This window comes from Palaemon carinicauda, chromosome 4, assembly GCF_036898095.1.
Source record: "Palaemon carinicauda isolate YSFRI2023 chromosome 4, ASM3689809v2, whole genome shotgun sequence".
Lineage (NCBI taxonomy): Eukaryota > Metazoa > Arthropoda > Malacostraca > Decapoda > Palaemonidae > Palaemon > Palaemon carinicauda.
In genome coordinates, this window is record NC_090728.1 from 167475281 (window position 1) to 167495624 (window position 20344).

Genomic DNA, 20344 nt, shown 5'->3' on the forward strand with positions numbered 1-20344 from the left:
GTTGAGGGTCGCGCGATGGCGATCAGTATCCGCAGTTGAGGGTCGCGCGATGGCGATCAGCATCCGCAGTTGAGGGTCGCGCGATGGCGATCATCATCTGCAGTTGAGGGTCGCGCGATGGCGATCAGCATCCGCAGTTGAGGGTCGCGCGATGGCGATCATCATCTGCAGTTGAGGGTCGCGCGATGGCGATCAGCATCCGCAGTTGAGGGTCGCGCGATGGCGATCATCATCTGCAGTTGAGGGTCGCGCGATGGCGATCAGCATCCGCAGTTGAGGGTCGCGCGATGGCGATCAGCATCTGCAGTTGAGGGTCGCGCGATGGCGATCAGCATCCGCAGTTGAGCTAGTAGCTGGCGAACCATGTTCCTTCAGAAGTGTTGGAGAACGTTGGCGTGCCAGCTGTAACACACGTGGGCGATCCGGAGATCGCTGGCGAGCTGATGATCGCTGACGAGCTGACGATCGCTGGCGAGCTGATGATCGCTGACGAGCTGATGATCGCTGACGAGCTGATGATCGCTGACGAGCTGATGATCGCTGACGAGCAGAAGGCTACGCGTGGAAGCCTGTGCAAAGAAGAAGAGTCCTTGACCCCGACCTGAACCGAAGTTCTAGATCGCGAGGGCGAACGTGGGCGCACAGGGCACGTAACAGGAACCGCAGGGAAGATCATCTTGAAAGCGCTGACGAACAGGAGAGCGCTGACGAACAGAAGGGCGCGCAGGGAAACCCTGACACGCAAGGGAAGAACCCCCGTGGGGGCAACCCTTAGCCCCGAAGGGATCGTTGTCCGCCGGGAGACTGATGTCCGTCGGAAGACCGCTGTCCGTCGGGAAGACCGTTGTCCGTCGGGAAGACCGTTGCCCGTCGGAAGACGAGATTAGACTGCTGTCCATCTGCACCAAGACGGAAGATCGAGAAAAAGAAGTTGTAGGCTGCAAACGGAGATTCAAAAAGGCGCCTCAAGCACCCTTATAGGGAGATGAGAGGCCCTTACGACGAGGCGGACGGAGGGCCTTACGGCGAGGGAGGCCAACAGCAACAGCAACAGAAGAAACCTCCGAAGAGGAGTCTCTATGAGTGTACTCTCTCGCGAACGAAAGAGAAACACTTCGTGGAAGAGACTGGTCAGCCAGTGACCTAAAAGGGGCAATCCTCCGAAGAGGAGCTCCTGCAGTTGCCCAGCCCCTTGAGCGAAACTGCAGGTGCGACCGCTCAGCACCAAGAGCATAGTCGCACGAAAAAAAGGCAAGAGAAGAACCCCCCAAAAGAGGAAAAGCTCAAGCCTGGACAGGAAAAAACTTCCCTCGGAAGGAAAGTTATCCGCCCAAGGAGGCAAGCCTCCTGACTGTTCTAAAATGAACTGGAGAGCTGTCCGTCGACACGGGAGTACTACCAGTAGAAGGAGACACGCCCCTGACGACAATACAAGGGGGGAGGCAGCAACAGCCGAATCCCCAGGACTCAACCAGACAGCTCACACCGTTGCTATATTACAGAAACGAACTAGATCGGTAACTGTAAAAAATAAAAACAAATAATATTAGTACACATTCATTCCCCCGGGAAGGCTCCGAAGAGGAATCCCGAGGAAAAGGAACAAGAATTACACAACAGGCACGTGCCCTCACAACCACTTACACTCGCGGAAGGAGAGCTGTAACCAAAACAGAATTATAACAATTATAATTATGTAATTATGTAATTTAAAAATGAATGAACACTAAAGAAAAAAACGAAAACCCCGAAAGGAATCGTTCTACAAGCTGAAAAATTAACAACTACAATTAGATTCATAAACTAATTGAAACAAAATGTACGGCGTAGCAACCCCACCCACACGGGAAGGAAGCTACAAGGGCGTAGTAAAACATAGTAAAAGGGTGAACGACCTCAAGAGAGAGAGAGAGAGAAAGACCGAAGTCAAACTCGATCGCAACCCATAAAATTAGGCCGTGGTGGCCTAACTGCCGAGGCCTCCACGTAGATATCGTACACTACACACACACATCTGAAAAGGAAACTTACTTATTTCTATACTCAAATATATATACAAACATGAAAACGTGTTTACATATATATTGAGTAAAAGAAAAGTAAGCGATTAAGTAAAGACAAAACAGACAATGGCTGCCAAGCGAGGACCAAGACAGAGACGTCTGTCACAGTCCGAGCCAAAAGTGAAAGTGAGTATTCACCTGTGTGTGAGGGGGAGGAGGGGTAGCTAGCTACCACTCCCCTACCCCCCCGCTAACTAGCGCGGGGGTAATACACCCTCGTTAAATTCTAATGGCTCGCCATTTCAGCTACGCTAAAAGTAATAACCCTTTGTAAATAGCGTGGTTTGTATTTCGGTTACGGAACAAATATATATATATATATATATATATATATATATATATATATATATATATATATATATGCTGTATATATGTATATACACACAAAAATGTAAGTCAAGACAAAAATTAATGGCAGTCCAAAATGGGCGAGACGGAAGAGCGGTAACAACCAGTCTCCATCCAAGCCAAAAGTAAAGTGAGCTAAATCACAGATGTGTGAGCGGAAGTGGTAGCAAGCTACCCCCTACCCAAACCCCTAACTAGCAGGATGGGTAGTTAATCCTCACTAACATTTTAATGGCTCGTCCTTTCAGTTTCACCTAAAGTAATATCCATAATAAATAGCGTAGGTTTGTATTCAAGTTACGGAACAAATACTATTCATTCCTTCGTTCACTTTATCTTACTGATTGCTCGTCATTTCTTTTTTTTCCCTGTTATTGCCGTATTACATTTAGTTTTCACATAGTAAATACTTTCCCTGAATGAGTTTACCCTTCAAGTTTACTTTACAGACGCCGTACTGTTACACTGATGTTTCCGTTACCCAATTCCGTACACGTACGTATGAAAACTTATATAGGGGGGTTTTATTTCTCCCTTCCTTTGTTATCACTTCAAGTGCTTCATTTTAGTCCTTTCCAAATCCTTTTTATGTGTGTCACCAAGTGCAGTTAACAAGTTTCTAAAAGCTCATAATGTCATACCACAAAAATTACAGTGCCCGAAGTGTCGTTCTTGGTTATCTTAAGGGAAGAGGAGCACTTTCAACAGCCAGGTCATAAAGTAAGTCATTAATTTGTTTTTATTGAATTTTAGGATCTGTGACTTTTAGATTTACAAAAGTCTGTCGAATAATTACCAAGAAATAATGTACTGCTTACCAGCACATGGGAGATTGATTTTTTTTTTTCGCGATCAAAAAAAAAAAACTATCCGGGAATACTGTACCCTAATTATCTAAGAAGAAACAATCAATCATTCATGTTAGCATGCACAGGGCAACATTACTGCTTGCCAGTAAATACAAAGCTTGATGTTTTTATTTTTTTGCGAGCCAAGTGAGTGCACGGCGATGCAAGAACCATTAAACTTAGGGTGAAAAAATTTTAACAAAAAATAGTATGTTTTCCTGTAGTAAATAATGTGATTTCACTGAATATTACTTCATTTCAATCATATCAGATTTAGTGAGTGTAGTCACTGATATTAATATTAGTGAAACGAAATAGTCAAACTCGTTGTTCTGTTTGCTTGCGATTGAAATGAAGGTTAACTGGTTAAATCACGTTATTTACTACAGGAAAACATATTTTCTGTTAAAAAATTTTCCTGTCTGTAATGATAATTTTACAGAAAATTCTAGTTTCGCTAGTAATTAAAGCATCATACTGTATACAGTATTTACCAATCGGGGTGTATGTACGATAGCGGCCACTAGTATGTTTGATTACAGCTAACTTAGGATACAGCAGTGTAAAGGGGGTTGCAGGGGGGTCTTAGCCCCCCCGTTAGGTAAGTAGGTAAGGACACGGCTTGTAGGTTAGGCTAAGGGGGGGAAAGTCTGGTATTACTGTAGTGTATTACAAGGCAATGTGAACTAGGGAAAAAACTATTTTTTCTATAGAAAAAATTCCGCTCTTCGATAATGATACTCATTCCCGTCGCAAATGAATAGTTTCAGAAATATATATATATCTATATCCACCAATAATGGGGGACCCCCAGTGGGAACTCGGGGTTTTGGGTGGGGAAAACATACTGGGGAAACGGTATATAATGGTAAAAAAAAGCCTTTTCTTCTCTATATATTACCTTCTTGGATGTATAATAAACCCATGAAAAAATACGGTAATATTGAGGTGCCATTAGCAATGCTAGCGTAACATGCTAACATTAGCAGTGTTTTTAATTTATTCGTTGACATTCTACGGATCGGCTGTAGCCGCTCTCGTTTGTTCGTTTGTACATAGCAACTTTCGACCTTCTGCGCATAGACTCCGTATCCACCAATAGGATTATTTCTTCTCATATAATCCCTCCCCATTTTCCTTTTAACCGTCTCGTTTAAATATTCAACTTCACCCGCTTTAATCAAGTATTTTTCTTGATCGAGTACAACTATACCATTCCTTTTTTGTAATACCCTCGTATACATATTACGTTTGACCCAAGAATTACTCGTTTTATTATCCGATATCTTATAAAATCACCTCATTTTATATTCCCACTAAATATTATTTATCATACACTCGATTTTATCTTGCTATTTTACTTTTATACATTTTGTTATTACCTTGTCACACCCAGATTCCACATAAATACTTGATCTGGATAAGTTTCCCATTCTAGTTCATTAATGTTTACTCTCTAGACTCCGTTGTTTTTCCGTTAACCCATCACGAACCCATGCGTATGGTAAGTTTGCACGGGGGGGGTTAATACTTCCCTTGGAGGAAAAATAACTGGAGATGCCCTGACCCGGATTAAGGGAAGCCAGGTTTTTACCCTTCGAACTGTCAGTTCTTGATCCTTCAAGTTAATCTCTGTCACTGTATTGGAATTTGTAGTCAGTTCTATTCAGACCTTTGTTTAGAGACGGTAACCCTTATTGTGCTTTCATTAGCGATGTCTCCTTCCTGTGCTGCTCTTGGTTGTACGAAAAAAATCAGTTTCCTGCCTTTAGGCAAAAATCAGTAACAACAGTTGTGAGATTATCACAAGCTGTGTTTAATGTCATCCAAAGACGGCCATAAAGGTCAACGACTTTACTGTAGTTCATTATTCCATGGAGTTTGTAACTGATTCACCAATAAGTTGAGCAACAAGTTTAACATTATTATTTTTTTTTTTTTAAAGTATTACAGGAAGGGACCATCGGTAATAAAATAGCACAAGTAAATAGTTATCAGCTAAAAATAAAGTTCTGAGTAAAACAGACTAAGTACCAGTACACTGTCGGAGGATTAACTTGGGATTGAGATTTGACAGTTTGAAGGGGTGAATCTGGCCAAACCCTGCCCTCACGGGTTCAGGAAAGAATTCTGAGTCAGGGCATCTCCAGTAGTATTAATCCTCCTAGATACTTCCCAACCCCCACCTTCCAACAAATTCTTTTCCGTGAAAATCTTTGTCCAAATCAGAGCTTTGTTAGTTCAAGTGATGTCTTTTTGCCTATTTTATGATGAAAGTTATAGAAACGACTGCAGAAATCCATAATTGAAAGCATTTCGGTGAATTCCAATACTGATAATTTTTTTTTAATCTTGTAATGTAATAGCCCATCGTTTACAGTGTCCCAAGTGCAGTACTATGCTAAGACAAAGAAGAAACATCGATGTGGATATACAAAAGTTAGGACGTCACAGTCTCAACACCCCGGTGACCCACAAGTTTAATCGTCACGGTCATAAAAGTAAGTCGTTAATTTCTTTAATTTTATATATTTGCAGGTAGAACCTTGGCTAGGGGTTGTGACCTGGGAAGGGGGTCCGGGGGCTTGCCCCTGGTTAGGGGTTGTGACCTGGGAACTACTATGTTAGGTTAGGTGGGTTTGTTAAGTTCTGTATCCTTTTGTATGTAAATTAATAAAAACACACATTATTTATGCATTGCTAATATTAGCGCAGCATTGCTAACATTAGCAAAGTCAGCGTAAGTTAGCGCAGCATTGCTAATGTTAGCAATGTCAGCGAAAGTTAGTGTAACAGTGCTAATGTTAGAGTGCGTAGTAAGTACATTCTTGATGAGTGAAGTGAGGACGGAATTGGAACAAAAGTCATTATATTGACGGAATTGGAACAAAAGTCATTATATTCAAACATTTTAACAGAAAATATATGTTTTCCTGTAGCAAATAACGTGATTTAACCGGTTTTCACTTTCATTTCAACCACAACAACAGCAACCCGTTCGGCTACTTGAAGTTAGTCGAACTGGTTGTTCTGTTTGTTTGCGGTTGAAATGAAGGTCAAATCACGTCATTTACTACAGGAAAACATATTTTAAGTTCGAAATGAGAATCTGTAATACAGTACAACTTTACCGAAAGTTTAGCTTAGTTGATGTCTATTTTTGGTAATTTTGTAGTGAATTACATGGCAATGTAACCTAGGAAAAAAAACTACTGTTTCTTATAGAAAAAATTACGATCTCTTAAAAAATGACACTCGTTTCCATCGCAAATGAATAGTTTCAGAAATATATATACATCTATATCCTACAATAATGGGGGACCCCCAGTGGGAACTCGGGGTTTTGGGTGGGGAAAACATACTGGGGAAACGGAATATAATTGTTTTCCTATAGTAAATAACGTGAATTAAGCGAATTTGATGTTCATTTCAATCGGAAACAAACAGATCAACCAATTCGGATAACTTTGAGATGCACGGTGTCACTTCTCTTACGAACGAACGATAACATTAGCAACGTTACCAATAATACACAGTGTTACCAACGTTAACGCATGGTACACAGAGTTACCAACAGCACGTTGACATTACTAAAGATAGTAATGATAGATATTTCCATATATTAAATAATTTCTCCATATAAGTTTTACTCAATATATAAAAAGTACAAAAAGGGCACAGAACCTAACAAACCCACCTAACCTAGCCTAGTAGTATGACAGGTCACAAAATAACATTTGATCTACATCGGACGTTGGCAGCACTGGTTACTGTATTTTTTCATGCCACAATATTTGTAACGGCGCCTCCAAAGTTTATCCAGATATACTGTTTTGTATTTTCCTCCGGCTATTATAATTTCAAGAAGGTAATGTATAGAGAAGAAAAGGCTTGTTTTACGTTTATATATTGATTCCCCAGTATGTTTTCCCCACCCAAAACCCCGAGTTCCCACTGGGGTCCCCCATTATTGGAGGATATAGATGTATATATATTTCTGAAACATGTTATTTTCATTAGTAAAATAAATTTTTGAATATACTTACCCGATGATCATGTAGCTGTCAACTCTGTTGCCCGACAGAAATCTACGGTCAGGATACGCCAGCGATCGCTATACAGGTGGGGGTGTACACAACAGCGCCATCTGTGAGCAGGTACTCAAGTACTTCTTGTCAACAAGAACTCAATTTTCTCCTCGGTCCACTGGTTCTCTATGGGGAGGAAGGGCGGGTCCTTAAATTCATGATCATCAGGTAAGTATATTAAAAAATTTATTTTACTAATGAAAATAACATTTTTCAATATTAATCTTACCCGATGATCATGTAGCTGATTCACACCCAGGGTGGTGGGTGGAGACCAGCATACATGTTAACAAAGAAGCTAAGTATCCCGTATCTTATTTTAGCAGTTATTCAAAATAACAAACATAAAATAAATAAGTACCTGGTAAGGAAGTCGACTTGAACCATTACTCTGCCTTTTTAAGTATGTCTTCCTTACTGAGCCTAGCGATCCTCTTAGGATGCTGAGCGACTCCTAGGTGCTGAAGTATTAAGGGCTGCAACCCATACTAAAAGACCTCATCACAACCTCTAATCTAGGCGCTTCTCAAGAAAGAATTTGACCACCCGCCAAATCAACCAGGATGCGGAAGGCTTCTTAGCCTTCCGGACAACCCAGAAATATTTCAAGAGAAAGATTAAAAAGGTTCTGGAATTAGGGAATTGTAGTGGTGGAGCCCCCACCACTACTGCACTCGTTGCTACGAATGGTCCCAGAGTGTAGCAGTTCTCGTAAAGAGACTGGACATTCTTAAGATAAAAGACGCGAACACTGATTAGCTTTTCCAAAAGGTTGCGTCGAAAATATTTTGCAGAGATCTATTTTATTAAAAGGTCACGGAAGTTGTGATAGCTCTAACTTCGTGTGTCCTTACCTTCAGCCAAGCTTGGTCTTCCTCATTCGGAAGGGAATGAGCTTCTCGTATTAACAGTCTGAAAATAATAGGATAAAGAATTCTCTGACATAGGCAAAGATGAATTCTTAACTGAACACCATAAAGCTTCAGACGGGCCACATAAAGGTTTTTTAAAAAAAAAGAACTTAAGAGCTCTACAGGACATAATACTCTTTCTAGTTCCTTTCCAACCATATCGATAAGTTTGGAATAACGAACGATATTGGTCAAGGCCGAGAAGGCAGCTCGTGTTTGGCTAGAAAACCAAGATGTAGAACATGTAGCCGTTTCGGATGAAAATCCGATGTTCTTGCTGAAGGCATGAATCTCACTGACTCTTTTAGCTGGTAAAGCATATCAGGAAAAGAGTCTTAAAGGTGAGATCTTTCAGGGAGGCTGATTGAAGTGGTTCGAACCTGTCTAAAATAAGGAATCTTAGAACCACGTCTAAATTCCAACCAGGTGTAACCAAACGACGCTCCTTCGTGGTCTCAAAAGACTTAAGGAGGTCCTGTTTATTGTTAAAAAGATCTAAGCCTCTGTGACGGAAGACTGATGCCAACAAGCTTCTGTAACCCTTGAAAGTGGGAGCTGAAAGAGATCGCTCTTTTCTCAGATATAAGAGGAAGTCAGCTATTTGAGTTACAGAGGTACTGGTCGAGGATACGGATACTGACTTGCACCAGTTTAGGAAGATTCCCCACTTCGATTGGTAGACTCTAAGGGTGGATGTTCTCCTTGCTCTAACAATCGCTCTGGTTGCCTCCTTCGAAAAACCTCTAGTTCTCGAGAGTCTTTCGATACTCTGAAGGCAGTGAGACGAAGAGCGTGGAGGCCTTGGAGTACCTTCTTACGCGTGGCAGACGTAGCAGGTCCACCCTTAGGGGAAGAGTTCTGGGAACGTCTACTAGCCATCGAAGTACCTCGGTAAGTTATTCTCTCGCGGGCCAGAGGGAAGCAACTAGTGTCAACTTTGTCCCAACGTGAGAGGCGAACTTCTGCAGTACCTTGTTGACAAACTAGAACGGAGGGAATGCATATAGATCTAGATGAGACTAATCTAGTAGAAAGGCATCTAAAAGAACCACTGCTGGGTCTGTTGAGAGCCTCTTGGACATCGAGGTTGCGAAGAGATCCATGGTTGGATGGCCCCAAGTGACCCAAAGTCTCTTGCATACATCTCTGTGGAGGGTCCAATATGTTGGAATTATTGTCCCTTCCTACTGAGACAAACTGCTAAGACATTCAAGTTGCCTTGGAAGAAATTTGTTACTAGTGAAAAGTCAAGACCTGTTGAACAGGAGAGGAGGTCACTAGCGAACTCGCACCATGTCAGAGAGTAGGTCCCTCCTTGCTAGGAGATGAACATCAAAGCAGGGAGTTGTCCGTGTTGACCTCCATTACTTTGTCTTGAAGGAGAGACCTGAAGCTTTTCCAGGTCAGACTTACTGCCAGAAGCTTCTTGCAGTTAAAATGCATTGTCCTTTGACGCGAGTTCCATAATCCCGAGCATTCCCTACCGCCTAAGGTCGCACCCCAGCCTACGTCCGATGCGTCTGAGAAGAGAACGTGGTTGGGAGTCTGAACAGTCAGGGGAAGACCCTATAAAAGGTTGATAAAGTCCTTTCCTCAGGTTAGACCAGACTTATCTTCCGGAAACCGGGATCGAGACCGCTTGTAGCGTCTTGTCCTTTTCCAGTGAAGAGCTAGATGAAACCGAAGAGGACGGAGGTGTAGTCTTCCAAGTGACACCAAATGCACCACGGATGACAGTGTCCTAACCAGACTCATCCACAGCCTGACAGGGCCGTATTCCTTCTTCAGCATCTTCTGGATGGATAGCAGGGCTGGGGATTGATCCTCTCGTTCAGCCATGTCCTCATCAGAGGGTTCCTCATCCGAAACTGATGAGGAAACGGCAACGGAGTGGGCAACGTCTGACTCGCTGAATCCGGTCGCACTGGTGGATGCGTGACGGAGCCGGACACAAGATCATGGTACTGCTGCACAGTCTGTGAACTGTCAACCATGGGGAAGCGAGGAAGTACAGCGACAACCCGAAACTGTCTAGACTGTCTGGGTAGTACAGACAACTCCTTATCGGGTTGCTGAGGTTGCCGCACTGCGTCACAACAAGTCAACTCTGCTGGTTGTTGAACGTCTTCCCAGTGACACACTGACTCCGTAAAAAATCCTCTATCAAGGACTAAGCTTGGACTGCATGTCTTGCAACAAAGCCCAAGGTCTATGGGAGCAGGTGTGGCAACAGACGGGGTTAGCGACTGAAGCGGAACCATTTACCCTCCCTGGAAGCATGTTATGCTTAAATAAAAGTCCATAGGAGGCTAAGCAGCTTAAGGCTCCTCTCCAAATGACAGAGTCCTCAAGGGAATATCAGAAGGAGGGAGAACAGCACTTTCTCAACTACAGGAACCATATCCGAGAAAAGCTAGGTTCTCTCAGTGAGGGTTTCACTGGTGCAAAAGCAGCAGACCAGAAGGCAACGTATGAAACTGCTTGACAGTCTGTGAACTGTCAAAAACTGAACTGTCAACCACAACAGGAGCGTGAGGACATACAGCACTGGTGTATAAGTAGCAGACCAGAAGGCAACGTCATGTAACTGTATGACAGTTTGTGAGTTGGCAACAACCAAAGTTGTGTGGGGAAGCCTCAACTCCTGACTGACTAGTTTGCTGCTGGCGAGTGGCGGTAACCACAGTGTGTTGCGGAGGCTGACACACCGTGTCAAAACACGGCAGCTTGTGGTAGCTCACGCACGGCAACGGAGTGCTCTGTGTGTGGGAGTCATCATACATCTGGCAGGGTTGACTTGTGCATGGGTGGAGGAGCTCTCACAACAAGAGTGTGAGAGCAGGAAGCCATGCCGGGCGCACAACCGTGGGAGGTGTAGGCCCACGGGTGCATCGTCAACCTTCTCCGCAGTCGGAGTGTGGGAGCTGGAAACAACAAAAGCAGAGTGTTGGAGCGTGGGAGGGGCTGCGGTGGGTTGAGGAGCATGCGGTATGGTATGCGGAGCATGCTGTAAGGAATGCGGCTCATGCTGCATGGTATGCGGAGCATGCTGTAAGGTATGCAGAGCATGCTGCATGGTATGCGGAGCATGCTGTAAGGTATGCAGAGCATGCTGCATGGGCTGCGGAGAATGCCGCATAGTGCTGGAACCCGGCAGCTCTACAGAACCTTCCCACTGCTGATGCGGTAGCTCACGCATGTTAGCAGATGGTGCAGCAAGAACATGCGTCTGGCAGGGTGGACTGCGCATCGGTGGTGGAGCTCTCACAGGTGGAGGGTGGGAGCAGGCAGCCGCAGTATCTGCTGAGCGCACAACCTCGGCGGGTTGTAGGTTAACAGGTGCATTGTCAACCTTCCAGCATGATGCTCCTGCATGAAGGAGCAAGCTGAGACTGTATAGTCTGCAGCATGGACCACTAGGGTCTATGAAAGACAACAACAAACGGAGCTACTGTCCGTTGTGACTGAGGGTCTAAAACCGCTGGTGCGGCAACAGACGGAGTTACTGCCTGTTGCGGTACCACCTTGCCTCTCTTGGGAGGTGTGCAGTTGTCGTACTGCAGCAAGTCCGAACTGACCCAGTGGCTACACCTAGGCCGTTGGACTTGCGCGGAAGGGACCGACTTGCACTTAAAAGCTGCAAGATTTGGTCCATGGTTTCTGCGAGAAACCTCTTCCGCAGACGAGGAATAAATGGGCTCTCTCGTCTTTGTGTGGGTGGGGTGATCACGTCGGCAACGTGTGTAGATACACCCGAAACCACGGAGGGAAACGTCTGTTCGTTGATCAAGGCCTGTGGAACCCATAAGTCCTTCGACATTACTTCTCCCCTGGGCTTAGGAGCTTGTAAGAGGTATCGGACTAGGTGAACAACTGGCACGAACAGACGAACCCTCGAACGCAACACTGTAACACTTTGCGCTTATCACTTTATCACTTTTGATTTTCTGTTTGCACTTATTTCACTGAACTCGAAACTTTAAGTGGTTTGTACCTGAAACACGCAATCCTATCCTTCATTAAAAGGTAGTAATTGCGAAAACAGTATTACAAAGTAACAGAAAAACATAATGAAAGATAAAGAATTCAGTGGCTGGAAAAGAGACTAAACACAAGATCAAATAAACTACGTTTAAAATCTCTCACCGCATAAAGCCTGGGAACAAGAATAAAACTCTAGAAACGTTTTACCTTCTTCCCCTATAGCGACTAGGGAGAAGAGCAAAAAATACGAGAACAACGTTACCCGCTTGAACGAAACGTTTATCCTCCTCTCTCTCCCTCCGTCTCTATCTCTCTCTCTCTCTCTCTTGACTTAGAACCTGAGAGATGAGCCCAATTATATATATCGTTAAAACATATTATTTGTTAAAGGAAAAAAAACTGAAAGGTTTCCCAAATAAAATGTTATTTTTATTAGTAAAATAAATTTTTGAATATACTTACCCGATAATCATGTAGCTGTCAACTCCGTTGCCCGACAGAATTCTATGGAGGGATACGCCAGCTATCACAATACTAGAAGGGGGTGTACTTACCAGCGCCACCTGTGGCCAGGTACTCAAGTACTTCTTGTTGACACCTCCTCAATTATTCCTCGGTCCACTGGTTCTCTATGGGGAGGAAGGGAGGGTCGATTAAATCATGATTATCGGGTAAGTATATTCAAAAATTTATTTTACTAATAAAAATAACATTTTTCAATATTAAACTTACCCGATAATCATGTAGCTGATTCACACCCAGGGGGGTGGGTGAAAACCAGTGTACAAGATTAAAGGATAGCTAAGTATCCCATATTTCATATAACAGTTATCTCAAATAACAATGAAATAATAAGTACCTGGTAAGGAAGTCGAATTGAACCGTTACTCTGCCTCTTTTTTAAGTTCGTCTTCCTTACTTAGCGCAGCGTTCCTCTTGGGAGGCTGAATCAACTCAAAGGTGCTAAAGTATACAGGGCTGCAACCCATACTAAAGGACCTCATCACAACCTTTAACCTCGGCGCTTCTCAAGAAAGAATTGACCACCCGCCAAATCAACAAGGATGTGGAAGGCTTCTTAGCCGACCGTACAACCCATAAAAAGTATTCAAGAGAAAGGTTAAAAGGTTATGGGATTATGGGAATGTAGTGGCTGAGCCCTCGCCTACTACTGCATTCGTTGCTACGAATGGTCCCAGGGTGTAGCAGTACTCGTAAAGAGACTGGACATCTTTGAGATAGAATGATGCGAACACTGACTTGCTTCTCCAATAGGTTGCATCCATAACACTCTGCAGAGAATGGCTCTGTTTGAAGGCCACTGAAGTAGCCACAGCTCCCACTTCATGTGTCCTTACCTTCAGCAAAGCAAGGTCTTCTTCCTTCAGATGAGAATGTGTTTCTCTAATCAGAAGCCTGAATAGTAAGAAACTGAGTTCTTAGAACTTGGAAAAGAAGGTTTCTTGATAGCACACTATAAGGCTTCTGATTGTCCTTGTAAAGGTTAAGACCTTTTTAGAAAGTACCTAAGAGCTCTAACTGGGCAAAGTACTCTCTTCAGATCATTCCCCACCAAGTTGGACAGGCTTGGGATCTCGAACGACTTAGGCCAAGGACGTGAAGGAAGCTCGTTTAGCAAAAACCGAGCTGCAAGGAACATGTAGCCGTTTCAGATGTGAAAACAATGATCCTGCTGAAGGCGTGGATCTCACTTACTCTTTTAGCTGTTGTCAAGCACACGAGGAAAAGAGTTTTTAATGTGAGGTCCTAAAAAGAGGCTGATTGGAGAGGTTCAAATCTTGATGACATAAGGAACCTTAGGACCACGTCTAGATTCCAGCCTGGAGTGGACAACCGACGTTCCTTTGAGGTCTCAAAAGACCTAGGGAGGTCCTGTAGATCTTTGTTGGTGGAAAGATCCAAGCCTCTGTGGCGGAAAACCGCTGCCAACATACTTCTGTAACCCTTGATCGTAGGAGCTGAAAGGGATCTTACTTTCCTTAGATATAACAGGAAGTCAGCAATCTGGGTTACAGTGGTACTGGTTGAGGAAACTGCATTGGTCTTGTACCAGCTACGGAAGACTTCCCCTTGAGACTGATAGATTCTGAGAGTGGATGTTCTCCTTGCTTTGGCAATCGCTCTGGCTGCCTCCTTCGAAAAGCCCCTAGCTCTTGAGAGTCTTTCGAAAGTCTGAAGGCAGTCAGACGAAGAGCGTGGAGGATTGGGTGTACCTTCTTTACGTGAGGTAGACTTAGAAGGTTCACTCCTAGAGGAAGAGTCCTGGGAATGTCGACCAGCCATTGCAGTACCTCTAAGAACCATTCTCTCGCGGGCCAGAGCGGAGCCAACCAACGTCAGCCGTGTCCCTTTGTGAGAGGAGAACTTCTGAAGTACCCTGTTGACAATCTTGAACGGCGGGAATGCATACAGGTCGAGATGGAACCAATCCAGCAGAAAAGCATCCACGTGAACTGCTGCTGGGTCTGGAATCGGAGAACAATACAACAGGAGTCTCTAGGTTATCGAGGTAGTAAACAGATCTATGGTTGGCTGACCCCACAGGGCCCAAAGTCTGCTGCAAACATTCTTGAGAAGGGTCCACTCTGTGGGGATGACCTGACCCTTCCGTCTGAGGTGATCTGCCATGACATTCATACCGCCCTGAATGAACCTCGTTACCAGTTAGCTTTCGATCTTTAGACCAGATGAGTAAGTCCCTTGCGATCTAGAACAACTTCCACGAAAGAGTCCCTCCCTGCTTGAAGATGTAAGCCAGGGCTGTGGTGTTGTCAGAGTCCACCTCCACCACTTTGTTAAGCTGGAGGGACTTGAAGTTTATCAAGGCCAGAATAACCGCCAACAACTCCTTGCAATTGATGTGAAGTGTCCTTTGCTCCTGATTCCATGTTCCCAAGCATTCATGTCCGTCCAAAGTCGCACCCCAGCCCGTGTCTGATGCGTCCGAGAGGAGACGGCGGTCGTGTTTCTGAACAGCCAAAAAGACTTCCTTGAGAAGAAAGCTGTTCTTACACCACGCGAGAGAAGACCTCCTCTCTTCGGAAACAGGAACTGAGACCGTCTCTAGCGTCATGTCCTTTATCCAGTGAGCAACTAGATGATACTGAAGGGGGGGGAGGTGGAGTCTCCCTAACACGATGAACAGGGCCAGCGATGAAAGTGTCCCTGTTAGACTCATCCACTACCTGACTGAGCATCGGTTCCTTCTCAGCATGCTCTGGATGCATTCTAGGGCTTGGAAGATCCTTGGGGCCGACGGAAAAGTCCGAAAAGCTCGACTCTGAAGATCCATACCCAAGGAGACAATGGTCTGGGATGGGACGAGCTGAGACTCCTCAAAATTGACCAGGAGGCCCAGTTCCTTGGTCAGATCCATAGTCCATTTGAAAATCTCCAGACAGCGACGACTTGTGGGAGCTCTTAAAAGCCAGTCGTCTGACGGAGCCGGACACAAGATCATGGTACTGCTGCACAGTCTGTGAACTGTCAATCATGGGCAAGCGAGGAAGTACAGTGACAACCCGAATCTGTCTAGACTGTCTGGGTCGTACAGACAACTCCTTATCGGGTTGCTGAGGTTGCCGCACTGCGTCACAACAAGTCACTTCTGTTGGTTGTTGAACGTCTTCCCCGTGACACATTGACTCCGTAAACAAAAAATCCTCTAACAAGGACTAAGCTTGGACTGCATGTCTTGCAACACAGCTCAAGGTCTATGGGAGCAGGTGTGGTAACAGACGGGATTAGCGACTGAAGTGGAACCATTACCTTCCCTGGAAGCATGTTATGCTTAAATAAAAGTCCATAAGAGGCTATGCAGCTAAAGGCTCCCTCCAAATGACAGAGTCCTCAAGGGAAGGTTTGAAAATGGAGGTAAGGTATGCTGAACAGCAGAGTCAGAACGAGCTGGAACAACAATAGTTGTGGTTTCCTCTTCAAGACTCTGTTGAGGGAACACCTGAGGCTCAGTCTGCAAAGGCTGAATAAAAGACAAGCAGAAGGAAGGCGCATGGGTGGAGGAGGCTGACTCCTAGCATGAGTGGTTGAACCCAAGGGTTGCGCTTGCTGAGCGGTTGGCGGAAGCGGAGTAGCAAGTTCCAGTTCCTGTGGTGTGAGCGGAGCGCGATGAGGTAGAGGCTGCGCAGAACAAGGTAAATGTCTCGCAAGCTGAGGCTCCTGAGGCGCAAGGCTAAGGTGTTGAGGTGCTTGCCTTGTGGAGGGTTGAGCTCGCTGCAGCGAGAGCTGAGGAGACTGACTCATGGACGGGAGAGGTTGTTGTACCTCAACCGAGTGTTGCATCACTGGTGGAGCAGCAAGTGGAGGCGGAGGAAGAGAGGTATAATCCTCCTGATCCCATTGTAAAGGTTGCCTTAAGGAAGGCGGAGGCTGAACACCACTGGGAACAGCAAACTCAGAACGTGGCTCAACATCGTACGCCTGGCAGGTGGTACTGCGATCAGGCGGAGCGAGCGCAGGCGGAGGGAGTGTAGGCGGAGGCGGAGGCGCAACACTCTCAGCCCGACACTCACGCATCAAGTCCGAAAGCTGTGCTTGCATGGACTGTAGTAGAGTCCACTTGGGGTCGGCAGACACTAAGGTCTGCTGAGGTAAAGCCTTAACAGCAGAGATCTGTTGCGGCAGAACCTTACTCCTCTTAGGCGGAGTGCATTCAACTGATGACTGAGGAGAGTCAGAGCTAACCCAATGACTGCATCCGGGTTGTTGAACTCTAACTTCGTACGTCTGGCATAGGTCTGGAATTTACGTTTAAGAGGTCTTGAGACCTGAGACCAGCGTTTTCTCCCCTATATTTCTTCTGCAGACGAGCAAAATAAGGGCTCAATCGTCTGCGGGTGGGAGTGACGGTCTCGGTAAGACACGCCCACAACCACCGAGGATACTTCTGTGCGCCGATCAAGGCCTGCTGAACCCTTTTGTCCTTCGACATTGCTTCTCCCCTGGGCTTGGGAGCTTGCAAGAGGTCCCGGACTGGGAGGACGACTGGCGCGCACAGAAGTACCCTCACGCACAACACTGACACACTTTGCGCTAATCACTTATCACTTTGATTTTCTGTTTGCACTTATTTCACTGAACTCGAAACTTTAAGTGGTTTGTACCTGAAACACGCAATTCTATCCTTTCTCAAAAGTTAGTAATTGCGAAAACAGAATTACAATGTAACAGAAAAATCTAATGAAAGATAAATAATTCAGTGGCTGGAAAGAGACTAAACACTAGATCACTCTAGAAACGTTTACCTTCTTCCCCTAAAGAGACTAGGGAGAAGAGCAAAAACGATAACAACGTTACTCGCTTGAATGAAACGTTTATCCTCCTCTTTCTCCCTCCGTCTCTATCTCTCTCTCTCTCTCTTGACTTTTGTTAAGCAAAATTAAGAAAGAGAGTCTATACTCTCTTAGACACCAACACTTCCGTCTAAGGGAAGGGTCGGCCATTTAAAGGTGAAAGAGAGTTCATACTCTCTTCGTCACCATAATTAATCAAATTAATTCCAAAAGCTAACTAAGCTAATATAGAAGTTTCCAGTAAAGCAACAGCCGAAATCAAAGAGAAATACTTCACCAAAGTCGTGAAAATACTCCAAGAACATAGCGTATCCCAGAACGTCTTGCCGGAAGCACGACAGAGGAATAATTGAGGAGGTGTCAACAAGAAGTACTTGAGTACCTGGCCACAGGTGGCGCTGGTAAGTACACCCCCTTCTAGTATTGTGATAGCTGGCGTATCCCTCCATAGAATTCTGTCGGGCAACGGAGTTGACAGCTACATGATTATCGGGTAAGTTTAATATTGAAAAAAGTTCCTTTATTAGAATTAAAACCATTTAAGCTAAGAAAGAATGAACGAAACGCTAGAATCGGTTTACTCTTACTGCAACGTGAAACCGTGAAATACTCTCTCTCTATCGTAACGATAGAGCGCAAGTTGAACGTTCTGAACGTCAACAACTGCGGAGACTAAACAAAACGTTAGTTCAACTTTGAAAACAGTACGAGACTATCAAAGAAATTCTTTCAAAAACATTAAAATTAAAATAGCATAAATTCTTAACAGGAAAAACGATATGACGGGCTCAATGTTAATTAACTTCGGTTCCAAGTAAGGACCGCCTACTATTAGGAAAGGTCGCATATAAACAAACATAAAAATTAATTTTTATAAGTTAATAATAAATGGTAATCGAAGAGGCCTATAAATGGCGGAGAGATATAAAATAAATCTATAACTTTGTTAAGCAAAATTACCAAAAACCTAAACACACTTCCGTCTAAGGGAAGGGTGGGTATAAAAAGTGAAAGAGAGTCTATACTCTCTTCGACACCAACACTTCCGTCTAAGGGAAGGGTCGGCCATTTAAAAGTGAAAGAGAGTCCATACTCTCTTCGTCACCATAATAAAATCAAATTAATTCCAAAAGCTTGCTATGCTAATGATAAAGCTTCCTGAATAGCGAAGGCTAAACTCTAGAGCAAATACATCACCAAATCGTGAACAATAACTCCAGAATCAACAGCGTATCCAAGTAGGTCTAGCCGGTGGCACGACAGAGGAAAAATTGAGTTCTTGTTGACAAGAAGTACGTGAGTACCTGCTCACAGATGGCGCTGTTGTGTACACCCCCACCTGTATAGCGATCGCTGGCGTATCCCGACCGTAGATTTCTGTCGGGCAACAGAGTTGACAGCTACATGATCATCGGGTAAGATTAATATTGAAAATATTAATTTGCGACGGGAACGAATGTCATTTTCGAAGAGAGCGTAATTTTTTCGATTAGAAACAGTAGTTTTTTCCTAGGTTACATTGCCATGTAATTCACTACAATGAAACCCTATTTTTAACCCACACGGGAGGAACTAGCCGCTGATATACAAAGGCTCATACCAATCTTCTTAATTAAAGGACGATTGTTTGTACATGGTATAAGAACAAATAGGTGTTTATATCGGGAATTCGGTCCTGGTTAAATTCATAATTATACCTTTGCATTTCAAAGCCTCCAAAGCCATTAGCGTCTTTCTGATAAATTTTCATGTTTTTAACAATCTCAATGCTGACTTATGTTAAACAATTGTAATCTTGTGGTGTTGGTGAATAAAATCGACCACCATAACTCAACTCCTGAAAGTACACTAGAAACACGAATTTCCACCGAAATAATTATTCATTACTTAAACAATTTAACCTTACAAGAAAAAAAACTTACCCGGCTCGAATGTATCTCGGTATATCTCCTCTTTAAACCAAGAACAGAATGCCATTATGTTGATATCAACTAAGATCAAGAGCAGAAACAATAGTAAAAGACCTGGACCGTGGACGGCTTACACAATACACACTACATTCCGTCTAAATTTGTCTTATGTAAAGCGAAATTCCAGAAAAATGCAACTGCAACAGTAGTAGCTGTAGTATGTAGTACCTACAACGGCTCCTAAACGTCTTATTTTTACCAGTATTGAAATTTGTTTGATGATATTTTTTTTTTCCAACATGGTCTTGACTAACTCTTTCCTATTATCAATTTACTTACATTAAAAATCTGTAAAAAATTAAATAGTACCTTTTAATTCATCTATGTTTTCTGATGTGGGTGCTACCGAAACTAAAATCTCCTTCAAGATGTATCATAGGATAGCCAATAACGTAAGAAATAGTACCTTCGTTCACTCCTTTACATAGAAAACATTTGGCTCCTTTTCCCTCTAATATATAATTTTTATTCAACTCTAATGTATATTTTAGCTCTATTTATTATAATTTTTGGTGTATGTTGAAATCTATTTTACTTCCAACCTTATAATTTGTATTATCGATTTACCAAGAAACCTTACTTGTTTTAATTTAGAGTAAACCCAGCAGTAGACTTAACTTCGGTTCTCTTTATATTACCCTTTTCTTGAACATGTCTCACAACAATATACTTATCACGACGAAGTTATAGTAGATTTTTCCAAAAATGTTGTCTTGAAGGGACGAACGTCCAGGTAGTTGGCTTAGTTCTCACTCAGGAGCCTTTGTATAACATCATCCAACCAAAACTTCCTAACCTAACC

General features: G+C 43.8%; 1 pseudogene; it reads right to left on the bottom strand.

Moving 5' to 3' along the window:
• LOC137640176 (methionine-R-sulfoxide reductase B1-like) overlaps positions 1–19670 on the bottom strand; it is a 72306-nt pseudogene extending 52636 nt beyond the window's left edge.
• Between the last annotated feature and the right edge of the window lie 674 nt (positions 19671–20344).